Source organism: Lepus europaeus, chromosome 4 (genome assembly GCF_033115175.1).
Source record: "Lepus europaeus isolate LE1 chromosome 4, mLepTim1.pri, whole genome shotgun sequence".
Taxonomy (NCBI): Eukaryota; Metazoa; Chordata; class Mammalia; order Lagomorpha; family Leporidae; genus Lepus; species Lepus europaeus.
The window spans coordinates 107,347,186-107,364,398 of record NC_084830.1 but is presented as its reverse complement, the minus strand read 5'-3'; the positions used below and the strand labels follow the sequence as shown (position 1 = coordinate 107,364,398).

The 17,213-nt window shown below is 53.9% G+C and overlaps 1 pseudogene; it reads left to right on the top strand.

Moving 5' to 3' along the window:
- Nucleotides 1-3,026, top strand: part of LOC133758752 (myeloid differentiation primary response protein MyD88-like) — a 71,860-nt pseudogene extending 68,834 nt beyond the window's left edge.
- Nucleotides 3,027-17,213: the final 14,187 nt, after the last annotated feature.

The following is a 17,213-nucleotide window of genomic DNA, read 5'->3' as shown; positions in this document are numbered from 1 at the left end:
ATCCAGGCGAGCCCAGCGCAACCACAAGGGTCCTTGAAATATGGAAAAGAGGCAAGAAAGTGAGTGCAGGAGAGCCTGGAAGAGGCTGCCCCTCGGGTGCTGGAGCCAGGCTGAAGAACCTGGAAGAGGTCAAGGTCAAGATCAGAGTCCTGCCCTGGAGCCTCCAGGAGGAAGGCAGCCCTGCTGATGCATCCGTCTTAGTCCAACGAGATGCACTTGGACTGCCGGCCTGCAGAATGGAAGACAATAAGTTGGTGTGGCTTCAAAGCCTTGGAGGTCGCAGTGATTTCTAACAGCAGCCACAGGCCACCCACACAGCACCTCCAGACCGGACTGCCCCTCCTGGCTCCCCAGCCAAGTCCCTGCTCTCAGCAGGCTGCCTTGTACCGCCCACCCCCGCCCCAGTTCTACCTCCCCCATCCTCCTGGGTGCTCTTTGACACCCTCGCCATCTCTTTGAGCTCCAGTTCTCTCATCTGCAAGATGCAGCCCCTAATGCCACCACCACCGCAGGGCTGCTGTGAGGGTTAAATGAGATGCTGCTGTGCAGTCGCTTAGCAACCAAGATTGACGCTGATGCTATTTCTGGCTGTCAAGCCTAATTCTGAAACTCTCATTTGTACGCCTAGAACCCTCTCCTGCTCTGGCCCTGGTGTGGGCCCCAGCTCTCCCCAAGGGGACACCCTTTCGGGCAGCACTTGGAACAGCTTGGGGACCCTCAGGGAGCTGAGTCTCTTCCCCACCAGCCTTGGGGACCAGGGCCCTGAGTGCTGTCCTCATAGCAAGGAGGAAACTCAATGCGGCTTCCAATCCTTTGTGGCCACCTCCCAGCTGAGTGGTGATAGGGGAGTTACTCCACCACCCTCAGCCTCGGTTAGGTAGGGTACCCATGGTGAGCTGTATCCCTGGGTGTGGGCGTGAGGGTTAAGGGTGTTCATGGCTGGCCATAGAGCAAGTGCCTGATAACCAGGAGCAACCACTGATGTCACATACTGGTGTGGGCAAGGGGAGCGCCTCCCTCAGCCAGGCAAGGTGGAACCTGGAGCTCATAGAGTGTGTCGCCTTTCTTTAGGAAAGAGCGTCCAAAGGTACAAACACACATTAGGGATTCTGATGGGGCCCAGGCCACAGAGACATCCTCAGGCCTCATCTCCATCAGCCTCTGCTCTCTGCTGTCACTCCCTCTGCCCCTCGGGTGCTCCTGATCAGTGAGCTCTGGAGCTCACATGGAAAGTGAGCATGATGTGCAAAATCTCTCCTGGATGAGCCCAGCACCTTCCTTGCTTTGACAGTCGACTTTAGCAAACATTGAATGTATCAAATCAAAACACCGAGTTCTAAGCTTCATCAACCTTCAGGTAAATAATTGTTCAGTGTCAGTATGTCCCAAATACAGCACGGGGCGTTTGGCCTGCTGTCCTGTCTTTGGCTGGCAGCCCTGTCTGTTAAGGGCCCTGCAAAGTAAGGTTTGGAAACGTTATTGAAGTGGGCAGTGGGGCTACCGGCCTTTCTCTCCCAGGCAAGGAAGTGGCCATTCAAACTCAGGTGCGGTTTTCAGAAGCATCCCTGCCGAGAGAGGAAGGGGGCCCTTGGTCTTCAGCTGCAGAATAACAATGGCAGAGGAAGGCCAATGATGTGGCCAGCAGCCACGTCCACAGTCAGATGGCAGAGCCAAGTCCACAGTCAGATGGCAGAGCCAAGTCCACAGTCAGATGGCAGGGGCCTGGGTCGTAGTTCTGGAGAATCTTCCTTCTTCCCTCTGAGCCTCTGTTTTCCCACCTGAAAAGTGACAGCTCCTAAGTCCTTGGGGGGTGTGAGCACTGAACAGAAAGCATATACGTAAAATGTATGTGTAGCAAGAACTGTCCCCGTGGTAGATGCTGGGGTTTGAATGTGTCCCCCAGAAGTTCCTGCAGCTGGGACCTTTGAGAGGTCCTTAGGGTTAGATAAGTTCATGAGGGTGGCTCCATAAAAAGAGGAAGACCCAAGCTGCCAGCCGGCCCTGTATCCCGACGTGATGCCCTCTGCCATGCTGTCATGTGACAAGAAGCCTTTGCCAGGGATCAACACCATGGCGCAGTGGGCTAAGCCTCCACCTGCAGGGCCAGCATCCCACATGGGTGCTGGTCCGTGTCCTAGCTGCTCCACTTCCGATCCAGCTCTCTGCTATGGCCTGGGAAAGCAGTGGAAGATGGCCCAAGTCCTTGGGCTCCTGCACCCACGTGGGGGACCCGGAAAAAGCTCCTGGCTCCTGGCTTTGGATCTGCCTTTTGGGGACTGAACCAGCAGATGAAAGACCTCTCCCCAACTCTCTGTCTGTAACTCTATCTCTCAAATGGATTTTAAAAAAGAAGAAGTAGCAGCCCTCGCCAGAAGCCAGCATCATGCTCTTGGGCTTTCCCGCCTCCAGAACCATGAGCCAAATAAACTTTAATTCTTGTAAATGAGCCAGTCTCGGGTATTTTGTTACAGCAACAGAAAGTGGACTAGGACGTTAGATGTTTTTGTGGACAGTCATTTAGGAAAACGGATGCTTCCCCGTTTTCCTGACGCAGGCAGGGTGGGATTCCCAGGTGCACACCCATGCTCCCCAGCTGGGCACAAATCTGTGTGGAGCCCTCTGGGGGGCCCTGCCTGTGGTCACTGTCCCTGCAGAAGGTGCTGGCAGAAGGCCGGTGGGGCTGTTTCTGTTCCTAGCAGCCCTCCTGGAGCTCCGCCCACCCCACCCCGCCCCCTGCCCCCAGCAGCTGCAGGCTGTGTAACCTCAGAGTGTCAGCAGCTAGCGCCCATCTTCAAGCTTCTGCTTGCCCCCTGTTCATGCATCAGGTGTGTCCCCCTCCCCCCGCCCCGGCTGCCATCTCCGGGCCCTGCAGGGTGGCCATGGCTCGCTTCAGTGTGAGTTGCACACAGCAGGTGGAGCATCATCGTGACCCACAGGAGGCTCGCAGCCCCCTTGGCGAGCAGGTGTTGGCACAGCGACTTCTGCAGAAGCAGAAACTGAAAGTGCGAGGGCGCGAGAACACCTAGCGAGCGCTCCCCGGGTGCTGGCACTGCGCACACGTGAGCTCGCCCTCAGAGCAGGCAGGGGCTTTGGTGGCTGCTGCTGGTCGCTGGTCGTGCATCACAGTCAGGCACTAGAGAAGCATGACCCTGAAAATGTCTTCTCGCCTGTGCTCCAGGCACCACTGAGACTTGGTGCCTGGGCTGCCTGGGTGCTGCAGTGGGTTTACAAGTGTTCATGGCCTTATTCCCTGGATGTCAGTGCCACTCCCCATTTGTTTAAACCAAAAATGTCTCCAGACTTGGAAAATGTCCCCCAGGTGGGGGAGGGAGGAGGTGACAAAATTGCCCTGCCAAGAACCACCACTGGTAAGTGTTGCTTGACGAGGCCGGCACTGTGACATAGTGGGCAAAGCCGCTGCCTGCAGGGCCAACATTCCATATAGGTGCCAGTTGGGGTCCCAGATGCTCCATTTTTGATCCAGTTCTCTGTTGTGGCCAGGGAAAGCAGTAGAAGATAGCCAAGGTCCTTGGGCCACTGCGTCCACGTGGGAGACCTGGAGGAAGCTCCCGGCTCCTGGCTTTGGATTGTCGCAGCTCCGGCCGTTGCGGCCAATTGGGGAGTGAACCAGCAGATGGAAGACCTCTCTCTCTCTCTCTCTCTCTCTCTCTCTCTCTCTCTCCTTCTCTCTTCTGTGTAACTCTGATTTTCAAATAAATAAATAAATCTAAAAATAATTTCTTGACAATCTTTTTAGAATATTTCTAAGTACAAGTGTATGCCTTTAAAGAATAAAAAAAATCTAGACTAATATTCCACTATTTTTTTTCCTTACCAATGCCTCCTTGCACATTTTTCTCTATGTGTATGCACACACTTGCAGTCTTCCTTTGAACAACTACATGGTCTTTCCTTGTGGGTATCACCGCATCTGATAAAACCAGTTCCCCAGCCATGGGCATTTGAACTGTTTCTAGTGTTTTACTGTTAGAGGTGAAGATCCAGGGCTGGGTGTTTGGACCAGTGGTTAACACACTGCTCGAGATGTGTGCACCCTACCTCAGAGTACCTGCATTTGAGTCTTAGCTCTTTTTCCAATTCCTGCTTCCTGCCAGTGGCACCTTGGGTCCCTGCCACTCACATGGGAGACCAGGATTGAGTCTGGGGGTCCTGGCTTTTGCCTGGCTCAACCCTAGCTGTTGCAGGCATTTGGTGGGGGTGAACTTGTGGATTGAAGAAATCTCTCTGTCTGCCTTCCAAATAAATAAAAATGTTATAACAAATAAATAAAAATAAGAAATGATGCTTCAGTCACCATCCTTATACACAGGAATTTAGGAGTAAATTCCTAAAAGAGGGAAGGCTGGACCAGAGGTGTGTGCACTTCAGATTTGCTTTACTTCATCATTATCCAAAATAGTTTGCACCAATTTATGCCACAGCTATTAATATCCTGATTCAAAGTGCCAAGTATCTAGTGCATATTTATTGCATCGGATGCACTGTGTTAGGTAATTTACATGTGCTATCTTACTTAATTCTCACTACAGTTCTGTTTGCTGGGAACTGTTATTATTTCCATTTTAGAAATGAAATAATTCGGCTTAGAGCGATCAAGTCTCTTTTCTAAACTTGCTGGTGATTGTACTGGGACTCTAACTCCGAGCTGCCTCAGACTAAAACTCATTCTTTCAACCAACACATCTAATTTGCATAACATGCTGTGAGGCGAGTCCTGTGATGCCCATTTTCTAATGGGATTACCGCAGACCTGAGCAATTACGGCGCCTTGCCCAGGGCCACAGATCCAAGCCTAGTCTGTGCTCTGTCGTTGAGGTTCCAGTGCCACCTGCTCCAGGAAGCTCTCTGGGATTACTCCTGCCATCCTCATCATCTGTCCTCCTAGCTCCCTGGGAGTGCAGAGCGGGGCAGTGTGCAGGTGTGTAGGATGTCACAGGAGTTAGAATGGGACAGACCTATGTGAGGAACCCCTCTGCCATCGACCCTCTAAGTGGACTGAGACAAGAGACTCCCCCACCATGTGCCTCAGCTTTTCACAGCTACGATCCTTGTTGCTATGGGAGCTTTTCTTATCTACAATTTAGCTTTGTGAATTTCAGCTACCCACAGTCAACCATGATCAGCAGAGGTTACAAGGAAAATTCCAGAAACAAGCAGTTCATAAGTTGTAACTTGTGTGCTGTTCCAATTAGCACGATGAAATTTCCCTGCCGTTTTGCCCTGACCCACTGTGGACAGGCGTCACCTCCCTGTCTGCATCTCCACGCTGTGGCCACTGCCTCGCCTGCTAGTCCCTGAGTGGCTTTCTGAGTGATCAGATCTCACAGTGCTTGTGTCCAAGTCCCCCTGATTTTACTAATAATGGCCACAAAACAAAAAAGAGCAGAGCTAAGAAGGAGACGGCAGTGCAGACGAACCCTGGTCCTTCGGGGCGGCCCGGTGGGTGGGTTGGAGAAGGGGCCGGTACGAAGTGCAATTGCAGGCACCTGCTGGGGGTCATGGGGCAGACCCCCCACTGAGGAGGAGGACTCTATTCTTGTGAGTAGGAGCCGCGGTAACAGTGACTACCACTGAGGGGTGACTTCTCTGTACCAGGCTAGCCACTGGACGGTGTCTTCCTTTGTGTCCCCTCAAAGGCAGGCATTGAGACAAGGGTTTGGGGTAAGTTCTTTGCATGGGAGGTAACCACTGGAAGCCTGGGGAGAAGCAGGGAGGTGACAGAACCATTGCATTGGTGCGTTATGAACAGGTTGCCGTGGGGCCAGCCAGGCTCTGTCCCGCATGGTGGCTCACACCACGGCTGTCCCCCAATGTGTGGGGGTCGCTCCTGCTCTATGGACTGCCAGGCATTTCTACAGGTGGGCGGAGGGGTTGTCTGCAGGTGCCTCACGGCCCAGACTCCCTTCAGGCACATGGTTTTTGAGAGCTTTCGAATGCATTACCATTGACATCCTGTTTGCCACTGACCTTGTGTTTTAATTGCATCCCCCCTCCCCCACTAATTTTGCAATCCTTTTCAGGGTCTGTGCTGGCTAGGTCTTTCACATCACAGAGCAGGGCTTGGAGTAAAACTGCACAAATTGAGGCTAATTGGTTGATTCCTTCAGTCGTCGGCAAATAGTCACAGGATCCTTATTATCTGCTAGGTGTGTTTTGGAAGATGGGTAGACTTTTTATTTTTCTGAGCTCCAAGGACAGAGCGTTCTCACTGCTATCCACCACGCCCTCCTCCTCTTTCTGTGAGATTGACATCTTGCATTGGTGGGATAGGCATGTTACAATTGGTAAGCCAATACTGGCACAGTCTCTGGTTGACATGAGGATGGTTTTTGTGCTGTACATTCCATGAGTTTGCTCAGAGGCACGGTGACCCGTATCCACCATTGCAGACTTACAGGAGCAGCTCCACTGCCGACCCCCCAAATCCCCTGTCCATGCCTCTCCCCTTCCCCTTCCCCCACAACCCATGGCGCAGGCGATATTTTAAGTGCTGGGGATCTAGAAAGAGCAAAATAAAATCTCTGTCTCCATGGAGTTGGCATTTTGGTGGGGAGAGAGATAATAATCAGGCAAGCCAATAATACCCTGCTAGCTTGGGAGATGATAAAAACTGGGCAGGATGTGTGAGCAAAGGAGTTCTTTAGATGGGACAAGCAGGAAAGGCCTCCTAGAGGGCATGATTCTTGAGTAGGGTCTGCCCGGGCTGGAGACCCAAAGGGACCAGTCTGTGAGCAAGCCTCAGGGCCTGCTGGGAGCCCCAGGCTCAGAGGCCTCTGCTGAGAGCATCTGCAGGATTCCACAGGCCCGTGTGAGGGCCCAGAGAGGCACTGTGGCCCCTCAAGTCAGGGGTGGCTGGGAGCTGCATGGTGATCGCCCAAATTCCTGTGCCGAAGTCCTAAGCCATGTCTCGGAATTCAAGAGGGTCTTTAAAGAAGCTCAAAAGTGAAATGAAACCATTAAGGCAGGCTCTATCCCAAGCAGAGGAGGCAATGTACACAGAGAAGTGCCAAGGGAAGCGCTCACAAGGACACGGCAAGAATACGGCCATCCACCAGCTAAGGACCCCTGGAGAGTCCAGCCCTGCTGACACCCAGCCTCCAGGCTGCGGGCATTTGTCATAGCCGCTCTGAGAGGCTGATACACTAGGCCAGAACGCGGCCTTCTGTTCTCACACACACACACTCACAGCCCGGCAGAGCGGAGCGAGTGCCACGGGCTGTCATCAAACCTTTCGGGCACAGGGGTCTGAACTGTGCTGACCTGTCTTTCCTTCTGGGGGAGAGCTGTCCTCTCTGCTCTAGTCTATCAGCCCCGTACGGAAGGTGCACTTGGCACGCCCAGAGCTGCCTCGTGGTTGAGAGCATCGGAATCTGTATCCTGACAGATAGAGCGGGTCGCCGGCCTCCTCTCCTCCCACCGGCTGCCATGTGCTGACTTCAGCCTCCCTGCATCCGTGAAGCAAGGGCAAACGGTGGCTCCTGCCTCCTAGGGCTCTGGAGGAACCCAAAGAACACACGCTTGGGAAGCATCTGGTGCAACGCAGGCCCTACCCATGAGGCCAGAGGTCTTGCCCTCTGCGTACTGGGTGACTTACAAGGAGCTCAAGGCGGGGAGCATTGTCCTCAACTGCGGTGAGAAATCTGACCTCAGGACAGCTTCTGCTATTGGTCCTAAAGACAGGACCCGCCTACTTCCAGCTCTCAGCCAAAATGCCTCTTTTTAAAACAGAATTGCTTGTTTATTTGAAAGTCAGAGCTACTGAGAGAGAGAGAGAAAGAGAAATCTTCCATTTGCCGGCTCACTCCACAAATGGCCGGGGCTGGGTGAGACCAAAGCCAGGGAGCAGAAACCAGAAGTTAGGGGCTAAATCTGGGTCTCCCCCATGGATGGCAGGGTCCCAAACACTTGGGCCATCTTCCGTTGCTTTTTTCAGGCCATTAGCAGGGAGCTGGATGGGAAGTGGAGCAGCCAGGACATGAACAGGCACCCATATGAGATGCTGGCATTGTAGGTGGCAGCTTAACACACTGTTCCACAATGCCAGCCCCAGTAAAATCTTTTCTTAAAAAGTAGCTAATATTTATTAAGCAGTTGGTAGAGGCTAAGCACTGAGCAAACTGATTTGCATGGCATGCCCCACTTGCAACAGCTGGTTCTGAGAGGCTCCATGATTTACCCAAGATCCAGAGCTGGAAAGTGGCTTCCCAAGATTGTGCCTGGGGCTGGTTGGGACAAAGGAACCAATGAAACTTAATTTATTTATCAGGCGTTGGTCTTGGTGGGGGGGGGGGGTCCCCTTACATATTTATCTGTGGAGTTGTGTGGTCTGAGTATTTTCCAATGAGGTAGACTGGGCTTGGAGTTCCCAAGCTACCCTTCACAATGGGATAAAAATAGCAGACGTTTATTTAGATAGGCTTTATCACTTTTCAAGCAACTAGAGGTTATTTTTAGCGCCTCCATTTCTCAGAGGAGGAAACTGAGGCACAGAGGTTCAGTAGCTTGCTCAAGGCGTACACGTTGCAAATGCAATTGGCCAGGTCCAGTTTCCACTAAGTCAGAAAAAGAAAGCTGCTGACTCCCGGTGCCTGGGTCCCTGGGAGGATTAGATTCAGCAAGAGAGACCGCTCAGCACGTGGCATGCTTGCCTGCCGCTGGGGTTTGGACATGATTTCACTCCCCAGCTCACGCACATGTTCAAACTCCAAAGTCTAAAGTTGGTGGTTCGGAGAGTGGAAACTTCCTTCAGTGACGGAGTTGAGATGGTGTGCTTGGTGCAAGGCCCTTAGGTCCCTGGGGTCATGCCCTTGGCACATAGCTCTCAGGGCAGGGCTGGTTATAAAAGCAGAGTTGGCTGAGGCTGGCCTCTGCTTCCTGACTTCCCATGTGACTGTTCTCCACAGGTGCTCACCCTCCAGCCTCACCAGACGGCCAGACCAATGGGATTCACCTTGGACTGTGAACCTCCAACATAAACCTCCTTCCTCTATAAGTAGCCTATGTCAGGGATTTAGCTATACTGATGAAAAGCTACTCACTGTAGGCCTTCAGCAGTGAAGAGGGTGTTTAATACTCCCACATCCCATAGCAGAGCACCTGGGTTTGACACCCAGCTCCAGCTGCTGACTCCAGCTTCTTGCTGATTCAGAGACTGGGAGGCAGCAGTGATGGTGCAAATAATTGGGTCTCTGCCACCAATGAGGGAAACTTGGATGGAATTTCCAGCTCCTAGCTTTGGTCCCCATCCAGCCCTGGCCATTATGGGTATTTGGGAAGTGAACCAGCAGACGGAAGATTTCTTTGTCTACGTACACATGCCTCTGTCTCTATGTCTCTTAAACAAATAAATAAAAAATTTTTAAAGAAGAGCTGATGAGGTGGGTGTTGCTGAGCAGGGGGTTAGGCTGCTTCTTGGGACACCCACATCCCATCTAAGAGGGCTGGTTTGAGTCCTGTCTCCTTCACTTCTGATCCAGCTTCCTCTTAATGCATCAGGAAAGTAGTTAAGTTCCTGCCACCCGTGTGGGAGACTCAGATGGGGCTCTTGGCTCCTGACTTTGGGGTCCGGAGACACGGGAGCATTTGTCCAAGGCCATCCACAGAGCAAACTGCTGAGGCGGGATTTGAACTGGGTATGTGTGCCCCACGTCCCACCACTGGACAGTATACTCCTGACTCGGCAACCGTGATCAACTCCAAGTCCTTCCCAGCTTCGGGCACAAGTCCCCAGCACTCAGCCGCATTCTACACTCTGAAAACAGCGGCTTCTCGAGAGCACTGGAGCAAATACTTGGCACCATTCAGTCCTCCCTAAAGAGCCCTCCACGCCTTCAACTTGCATGGTAGGGAGTGTATTGAATTCCTCGCCCCATCCCGGTGACCCTTTGTCGAAGTCTCGCTTTACACAAGACAGCTCACACGCAAGAAGGGGCGGCTTCCCCTCTTCCACAGCGAATGCCTGCTCTGTCGGCTTCTTTGCCAGGCACGGCCAGCGCAGCCTGATCGTTGGGTCCACGAGAAGCGTGAGATGGTGGCCACATCCACGCCACCGTGGTCACGGGTGTGCCTTGAACACCGTGTGGATTCCAGGCTCCGTTCACGCACAGTGCTGCTTTGCTTTCTTACTCCGTGTCTCCGAGGCAGGTCTTCTTGGCCACTTTTCGCAATGGAGGCAGCTGAGCCTCAGAGAGGGGCTATAATAAGAAGCAGAGAACTAGGGCCGGTGCTATGGTGCAGTGGGTTAATGCCCTGGCCTGAGGCACTGGTGTTCCATATGGGCGCTGGTTCCAGACCCAGCTGCTCCACTTCCGATCCAGCTCTCTACTGTGGCCTGGGAAAGCATTAGAAGATGGCCCAAGTCCTTGGGCCCCTGTAATCTCCTGGCTTTGGATTGGTGCAGCTCTGGCCGTTGCAGCCAATTGGGGAATGAACCAGCGGATGGAAGACCTCTCTCTCTCTCTCTCTCTCTCTCTCTCTCTCTCTCTCTTTCTCTCTGCCTCTCCTTTCTCCGTATAACTCTGACTTTCAAATAAATAAATAGATCTTAAAAAAAAAAAAAAAGAACTAAGCAAATTCCTTAGTGTGGTACCCACGTGGTCAGATTTTGAATCCCAGTGCATAGGATCAACCATTACCACTTGAAAACCATGTGATTGGGGTCTGTCTCTCAGTGCGTGCTGTTCCCACTGTTTTGGAGTTCCCAGTGCCTCGGGGCTCAGAGTAGAATTAGATCCCCAGCTTTGTCACGCCCCTGACTTTGATCACAGGACAGCCGTGAATGCCCCGAGAACGACCCTGTGGGCCTCAGAGTCCTGAAGTTTCCACTGAGAGCTGTGCCCCTCCAGTCTTGGCCCCCTCACCAGCCTTTGTGTTCTCACCCTTGAACCCCACCGCCACACTTCAGCAGCTTGTCCAAGTGGATACCATACAAAGCCACTGCTGGGTTTCAGTCCGCATTCATTCCTCTTTGTTGTTTGCGTTATTTTCCTTTGGGGACTATGGTCAATGGGAATCTTCCTTACAATTCTTTATTGCCCATACCAAGATCATGCACCCACACCCTTTCATGCCTGGCTTCCCCGCGTGTCTCAGTTGGTAGAGTCTATCTCCCCCGTGGTGTTGATGTTGAACCTGGTCACGTGACTGACGCTGACCAATGGGATGTGAGTGGCAAGGCAATTGTAAATGTGCTTGAGTGGTTTGGTCTCCAATGTTCCTGTCACCATAAGAAAAGCATGTCTCTTGGTACATGTAGTTTGAAGAGCTCATGGTGCAGACCCAAACCCAACCTTAGCCTGGCGCCAAGAGCAGACCCTTCGAGCAGGGGTGCAATTGATCCTCAGATACGTGCATACGACAGAGAAACGTCTCAGTATAAGCTACTGAGTTTGTGATTGCCACCCAGCATTAGTGCAGCGGTAGCTGGTTCCCGCAGAGAAGAAGCCCACACCCCAAGCTTAGCCGCGCAGCAGGGAGGCTGCGACCCACACGTGGCTGTTACATGCATCTTTGTGGGTGACTCTCCTTTGCTGTCCCAGCCTCTCAGCCCCTGTCTGCCCCACCCTGGCCTGCTCCAAGCCCAGGGCCCCTCCAAGGCTGCCGTCCCCACTGGGCTCTGGTAACGCCATTTCCTTGCCTCACCCCTCAAGCCAACAGGACAGAAGACTGGTCCCAGTTGTGACAGCCTGGTTGAGTGCCTGAAATTGTTTCAAGTCCATGTGAATCGTGGGCCTTTTACTAACCTACATCCGGGGTCCCCACTGCACGGCCCTCCGATCCCTAGCTGGGACACTGCCTCAGACACATCACAACCCTCCTTCCAAATGCTAAGCATTCCGAGCTGTCGGGCAGGCCACTGCAGTGTCACCCTCCAGCCCCTTGTTGACAGACTGAGGATCTTACTATCACTCTTCCAAGGATTTTACTGTGAGAGCAAAATCAGGCCCAGGATGGGCAGTGGCTAGACTTGGCCTTGACCCTCTGTGGGTTGCATCACGAGTTCATTCTCTGGGCCCTTCTTGCTGTCAGGAGCATTTAATGTGGTGCCAGGCACACGTGAAAGCATGATTAAGTACGTGTTGAGTGTGTAGATTGAAAAGCCCTGTGGTGGTCAGGCTGGCCTGTGGCACATTGGGCTAAGCCTCTGCCGTATGGGTGCCGGTTCGAGTCCCGGCTGCTCCACTTCTGATCCGGCTCTCTGCTATGGCCTGGGAAAGCAATGGAAGATGGCCCAAATCCTTGGGCACCTGCACCCATGTGGGAGACCTGGAAGATGTTCCTGGCTCCTGGCTTCATATTGGCCCAGCTCTGGCCAATCTTTCTGTCTGTAACTCTGCCTTCCAAATAAATAATAAAATAAAAATCTTTGGGGAAAAAAAAAGAAAGGAAGCCTCGTGGTGGATTTTCTTCCTTTGACCTTTTGATGATTTTCCTCTTGAAATAGCAGAATAAGACACCTAGTACCATGGCGACTGTCTCTATAGAAATCCGTGGCTTGCTCTCAGCACGCCCACAGATGCCGGTGGGAGGCTGGCACAGATTTGGACCAATGGAGAGGGAGTGCGGCCAGCCCTGTCCCGGTTACGAGGCGCGCGTCTCTCTCCTTTCCAGTGGGCCTCGCTGTCCTCGATTCGGCAGCACCCGGCTCTCGCCTAATGTGGGTTAATTTTCCACCTGCTCCTAGAAAGAGCATATTTCTAGGCCCTCTCAGGACCGGGAGTTTCAAGCAGGCTATGGCAAGCATCAGCGGAGAATGGGCAGAGCCCGCGAGAGTCAGGCCGTTCTGACCGCGTTACTGCTGGGGGGTTGCGGGGGGTGGGCTGTGTGTGCTGGGAGGAGCAGGTAAGCCTTTCGGATGCTGTCGTCTGGTAGGAGAAACAGACCTGCGCCACTGCCAGAAATCCCTGCTGCTTGGGCCGTTTCTTTGTGAGGCTTGCCCTGGTAAAAGCTGCCAACCGAGGTCCTTTATTACGGAGCCCAAACAGGGCCTCTGGCCCTTTAAGAAGGTCCTTGAGGAGGGGCAGCCGGAGAACCACAGAAACAGGGGCCAGATGGCCAGGACTCGGGATGGCCGAGAGTCGGGGGGAGGCGGCCAGCTGAGCCGTCTGCGCTGTCACCTGGCCATGGCGAGGGCCTGGGCCAGTGGCTGCAGGTGGGATCTTCTGGGGGGGCGGGGGCGGGCAATCTGCTCCAGCCCAGCCTTCTGCCTGAACCGGAACTCAGGGCTTAGGCCTGGGAGACAGAAAAGGAACGGACTGTGGAGTCACACAGTCCTGGCTGTGCCTACCTGGATAGTGGCGTCGTCTGCCTGGGCTTCCTTTTCCTCATCTGTAAAATGGGCTGACGAGCCCGGGTCATACATTCCCTGGGAGCCGAATGTAGACAGTACTTGCGTGAACCGAGGGGCGTGCGTGGGCAGGAAGTGGGTGCTCAGCAAACTTCAGTCTCCTCCTCCTCCTCTGGAGAGCATACTAAAAAGTTTTCAACCAAACAGAGGAGAAGAGACCGTCTTTCTCTGAGAATCTGAGGTCCTGAGGACCAAGTTCTGCCTAAATACTTTCCTAAGAATGCAAGTCTATCACTTAGGGCTACTATCCATACCTGTCACGGAAAACCCAAGATAGAAGCTGCTTTTCTCTCCTGTGAAAGAAGTCGTGATGCAAAGCCTTCAGGTCTGGAATGGTGGCTCCCCAGGAATCCTCTCCAGCTCCTGCTTTTGGGTTCTGCTGTCCTTAGAGTGTGGCTTCCATCTTCAAGGTTGCCATGTGGTCACAAAATGCTGCTGCAGCTCCAGCCATCATGTCCACATTCCAGGCACCAGGAAAGGGTAGGGAGAGTGCAAGAGGATGTACTACCTGAAGCTCCTCCCAGTGACTCCCACTTATATCTTATTGGGCACCCCCTACAGTAAAGGAGGCTGGGAAACGTACTGGCAGATGGACACCCTCAATATCACAGGGGTTCTGTTAGGAGAAACAGGAGACTGTCCTTTCTGTTTCAGCCAATGTCATGGCTTCTTCAGCTTCGCCAGGAAGGGCTGCCCAAGCCAAGGCTGGGACTCTTTCCTGAGGAACGCAGATGGTGGCTCACTAGGCTAATCCTCTGCCTGCGGCGCCGGCACCCCCGGTTCTAGTCCCGGTTGGGGCGCCAGGTTCTAGTCCCGGTTGCTCCTCTTCCAGTCCAGCTCTCTGCTGTGGCCTGCGAGGGCAGTGGAGGATGGCCCAAGTGCTTGGGCCCTGCACCCGCATGGGAGACCAGGAGGAAGCACCTGGCTCCTGGCTTCGGATTGGCGCAGCGCCAGCCGTAGCAGCCATTTGGGGGGTGAACCAATGGAAGGAAGGCCTTTCTCTCTGTCTCTCTCTCTCACTGTCTAATTCTGCCTATCAAAAAAAAAAAAAAAAAAGATTTTTCTGTCATCGGCACTGCTGGTCCTCACCCAGAAGACGAGCTGTTACCCGAAGGGTCGCTGGTGAAAAGAATGGCAGAGGCTGTAGTAAACAGCTGGCCTCGCAGGTGGAGCTGCGGGCAGACCCCGGCCGTGCCTCGGCTAGCTGGGTGTCCTTGGGCAAATCACTTAGCTGTCCCCTTCCTAGCTCATCGATCCCTTGAGGATCCACGAGGTCCTTGCTATTCGGCAGAGCGTGCTACATGGCCCCTACTCGACAGGTCATCAGCCAGAGTCCATCCTTGTCCCTTGGGGCCCCCCGCAGTCCACCTACCACTCCAAATGTCAGTACACGAAGCCTCGGTTTCCATCCAGCCGCCATCAATCAGGGCATCCGCTGGGGCTGCTGTCTGCAGTTGCTGGCAGGACTCGCTCCTCGCTGGCTGTTGGCTGCAGGGTCCCGTGGGTTCCGGCTATGGAGGCATCCCCAGAGTAGGGCCTGCAAGTGCGACCAGGAGAGAGAAGTCTTCCATCACCAAAGCTTGGAAACACCATCTCTATTTCATTCATTAGAAGTGAGTCCCAGCTCTCTTCCAACTCCCTGCTAATGCACTTGGGAAGGCAGTGGAAGATGACTCGAGTGCTTAGGCCCCTGCCACCCACGGGAGAGACCCAGATGGAGTTCCTGGCTCCTGGCTTCAGCCTGGCCCAGTCATGGCTATAACAACCATTTGAGGAGTAAATCGGTGGATGGAACTCCTCTGTCTCTCTTTCTATCTCCCTCCCTCCCTCCTTTCTTCTGTCACTCTGCCTTTCAAATATCTACATACATCTTAATAAACAAAACAACAGGAAGAAAAGACGCAAGTCAGCGGCCCAGCCCGCGCTCACAGGAAAGGATTACACCTGAACACCCCCTTGAGAGGGATCTCTGTCAATGGGGTGTGAACAGATCGCACAGGCACGGTGCAATCGGTGTGCCGGGGCTATGGGGGCCCCCAGGGGAGGGACCCCAGGCAAGCCGACCACTGGGGCACAAGGGCTGTGCTGAGCCAGCTTAGTGGGCAGAGGGCAGCCCATCAGAGAGCCACGCCTGACCCCAGGTGGGCTCTGTGACAACCGGGGACCCTGGAGTGGCTGCTGGGGTGTGTGCCCCAAGGGGTCACAGGCTGTGTCCCAAGAGCGGCCAAGGATAAGGACGAGGCAAGGAGCAGGAAGCGGGTGACAAAAGGTCTTAGGCTGAGGCATTCAGGTTTTCTCTGCAGGAAATGTAGACGCCTGGGAGGATTTTTGAAACGTGAGGTGACACAGCTGGCTTGATGCTTTCGAACATTCTCCCTGGCCCAAAGTGGAGGCTGGGCAGGACAGAGCGTGCTGGAGAGGACCCAGTAAACCAGGCGAGGAAAGATGGACCGGGGACATGGAGTACGGAGAGCCCAGGGCCTGGGAGGACTCCATGACCTTGAAGTGGGCTGGCTACTGAGTGGCGGGATGGTGGCCCCCAGAGAAAGAGCTCATGGGGGAGCGAGTTCATGGAGTCTCAAGTGCCATTTGGAGTCAGGCGCCTGTGGATTAGCAAGCTCGCAGTTCTGCTCTTCTGACCCTCTGCAGAAGGTTCTAGAGCAGAAGCGCCCACACCAAAGGTGTGTAGAAGAGGCAGCTCAGAGCTCCAGTACATTCCAGTGTTTCCAGCAGTCGAGGCCCCACAAGGCAGCCGACGGGGGCCCCAAGCCAGACAGGCATTGAGACTCACTGAGGCAGAGGATCCCCGGCTGGGGCTGGTGGCGGGGGTCGGCCATGCCCTGTGGGGCTGGGCTTCCTTCTCTGCGCTGTTCTCAGCTGTGGGCTTGCCATTCTCTCGCTAGCGAGGTGCGGGCTGCACCCTACACTTCAATATCTCTGTGAAATAGACACATCTTCCCCAGATCACTGACACGCCCACCTTGCACCTGACACCCAGCTGCACTCTCTACCAGGACACAGCACAGCGGGCCCTGCTGTCAGCTGGTGACATGGCCAAACGCCCCAGAGGCGAGGGGCAGATGTGGACAGAGCGCGTCGCCCGGGGCATGGGAATCCTGGCCTCCCTGCACGCCCCCTCTCTAAAGTGGCCCTTTCTGGGCCTCCATAATGGAGCGAGTTGGGGACTGTGCGTGTCTGGGAGGTGACTTTTGTCCAGTGCCTGGCACAGATTAACTCTCACATGGGGAAAGCACCTCTCCCTCTCTGTTCCACTGTGCTCCTTAGAAGGTTAAGTTTTGGGGCCAGCGCTGTGGCGTAGCAGGTAAAGCTGCTGCCTGCAGTGCTGGCATCCCATCTGGGCACCGATTTGAGTCCCAGCTGTTCCTCTTCTTTCCAGCTCTCTGCTATGGCCTGGGAAAGCGGTAGAAGATGGCCCAACCCCTTGGGTCCCTGCACTCACGTGGGAGACCAGGAAGAAGCTCCTGGCTCCTGGCTTTAGATCGGCACAGCTCCGGCCGTTGCAGCCATCTGGAGAGAAAACCAGCAGATATAAGACCTACCTCTCTCTCTCTCTGCCTCTGTCTCTCTGTAACTCTGCCTTTCAAATAAAACAAACTAATCTTAAAAAAAAGAAGAAGAAAGTTAAGTTTTAACAAGCAGCTTCAAGTTCAATGCCATGAAATAAAGAGGCGCACTTCAGGCAGATACTGGGGCTTGGGGGGGGGGGGCTGAGGTGACAAGAGGAAAGAGAATATGAGTTACTTGGCTGCCACCCATCTTTTCAAAATGTGCTGTTCATAAGGGACCATGCTGGTGAGTAGAAGGCACGGTCGGGAAGGAAGAGTGG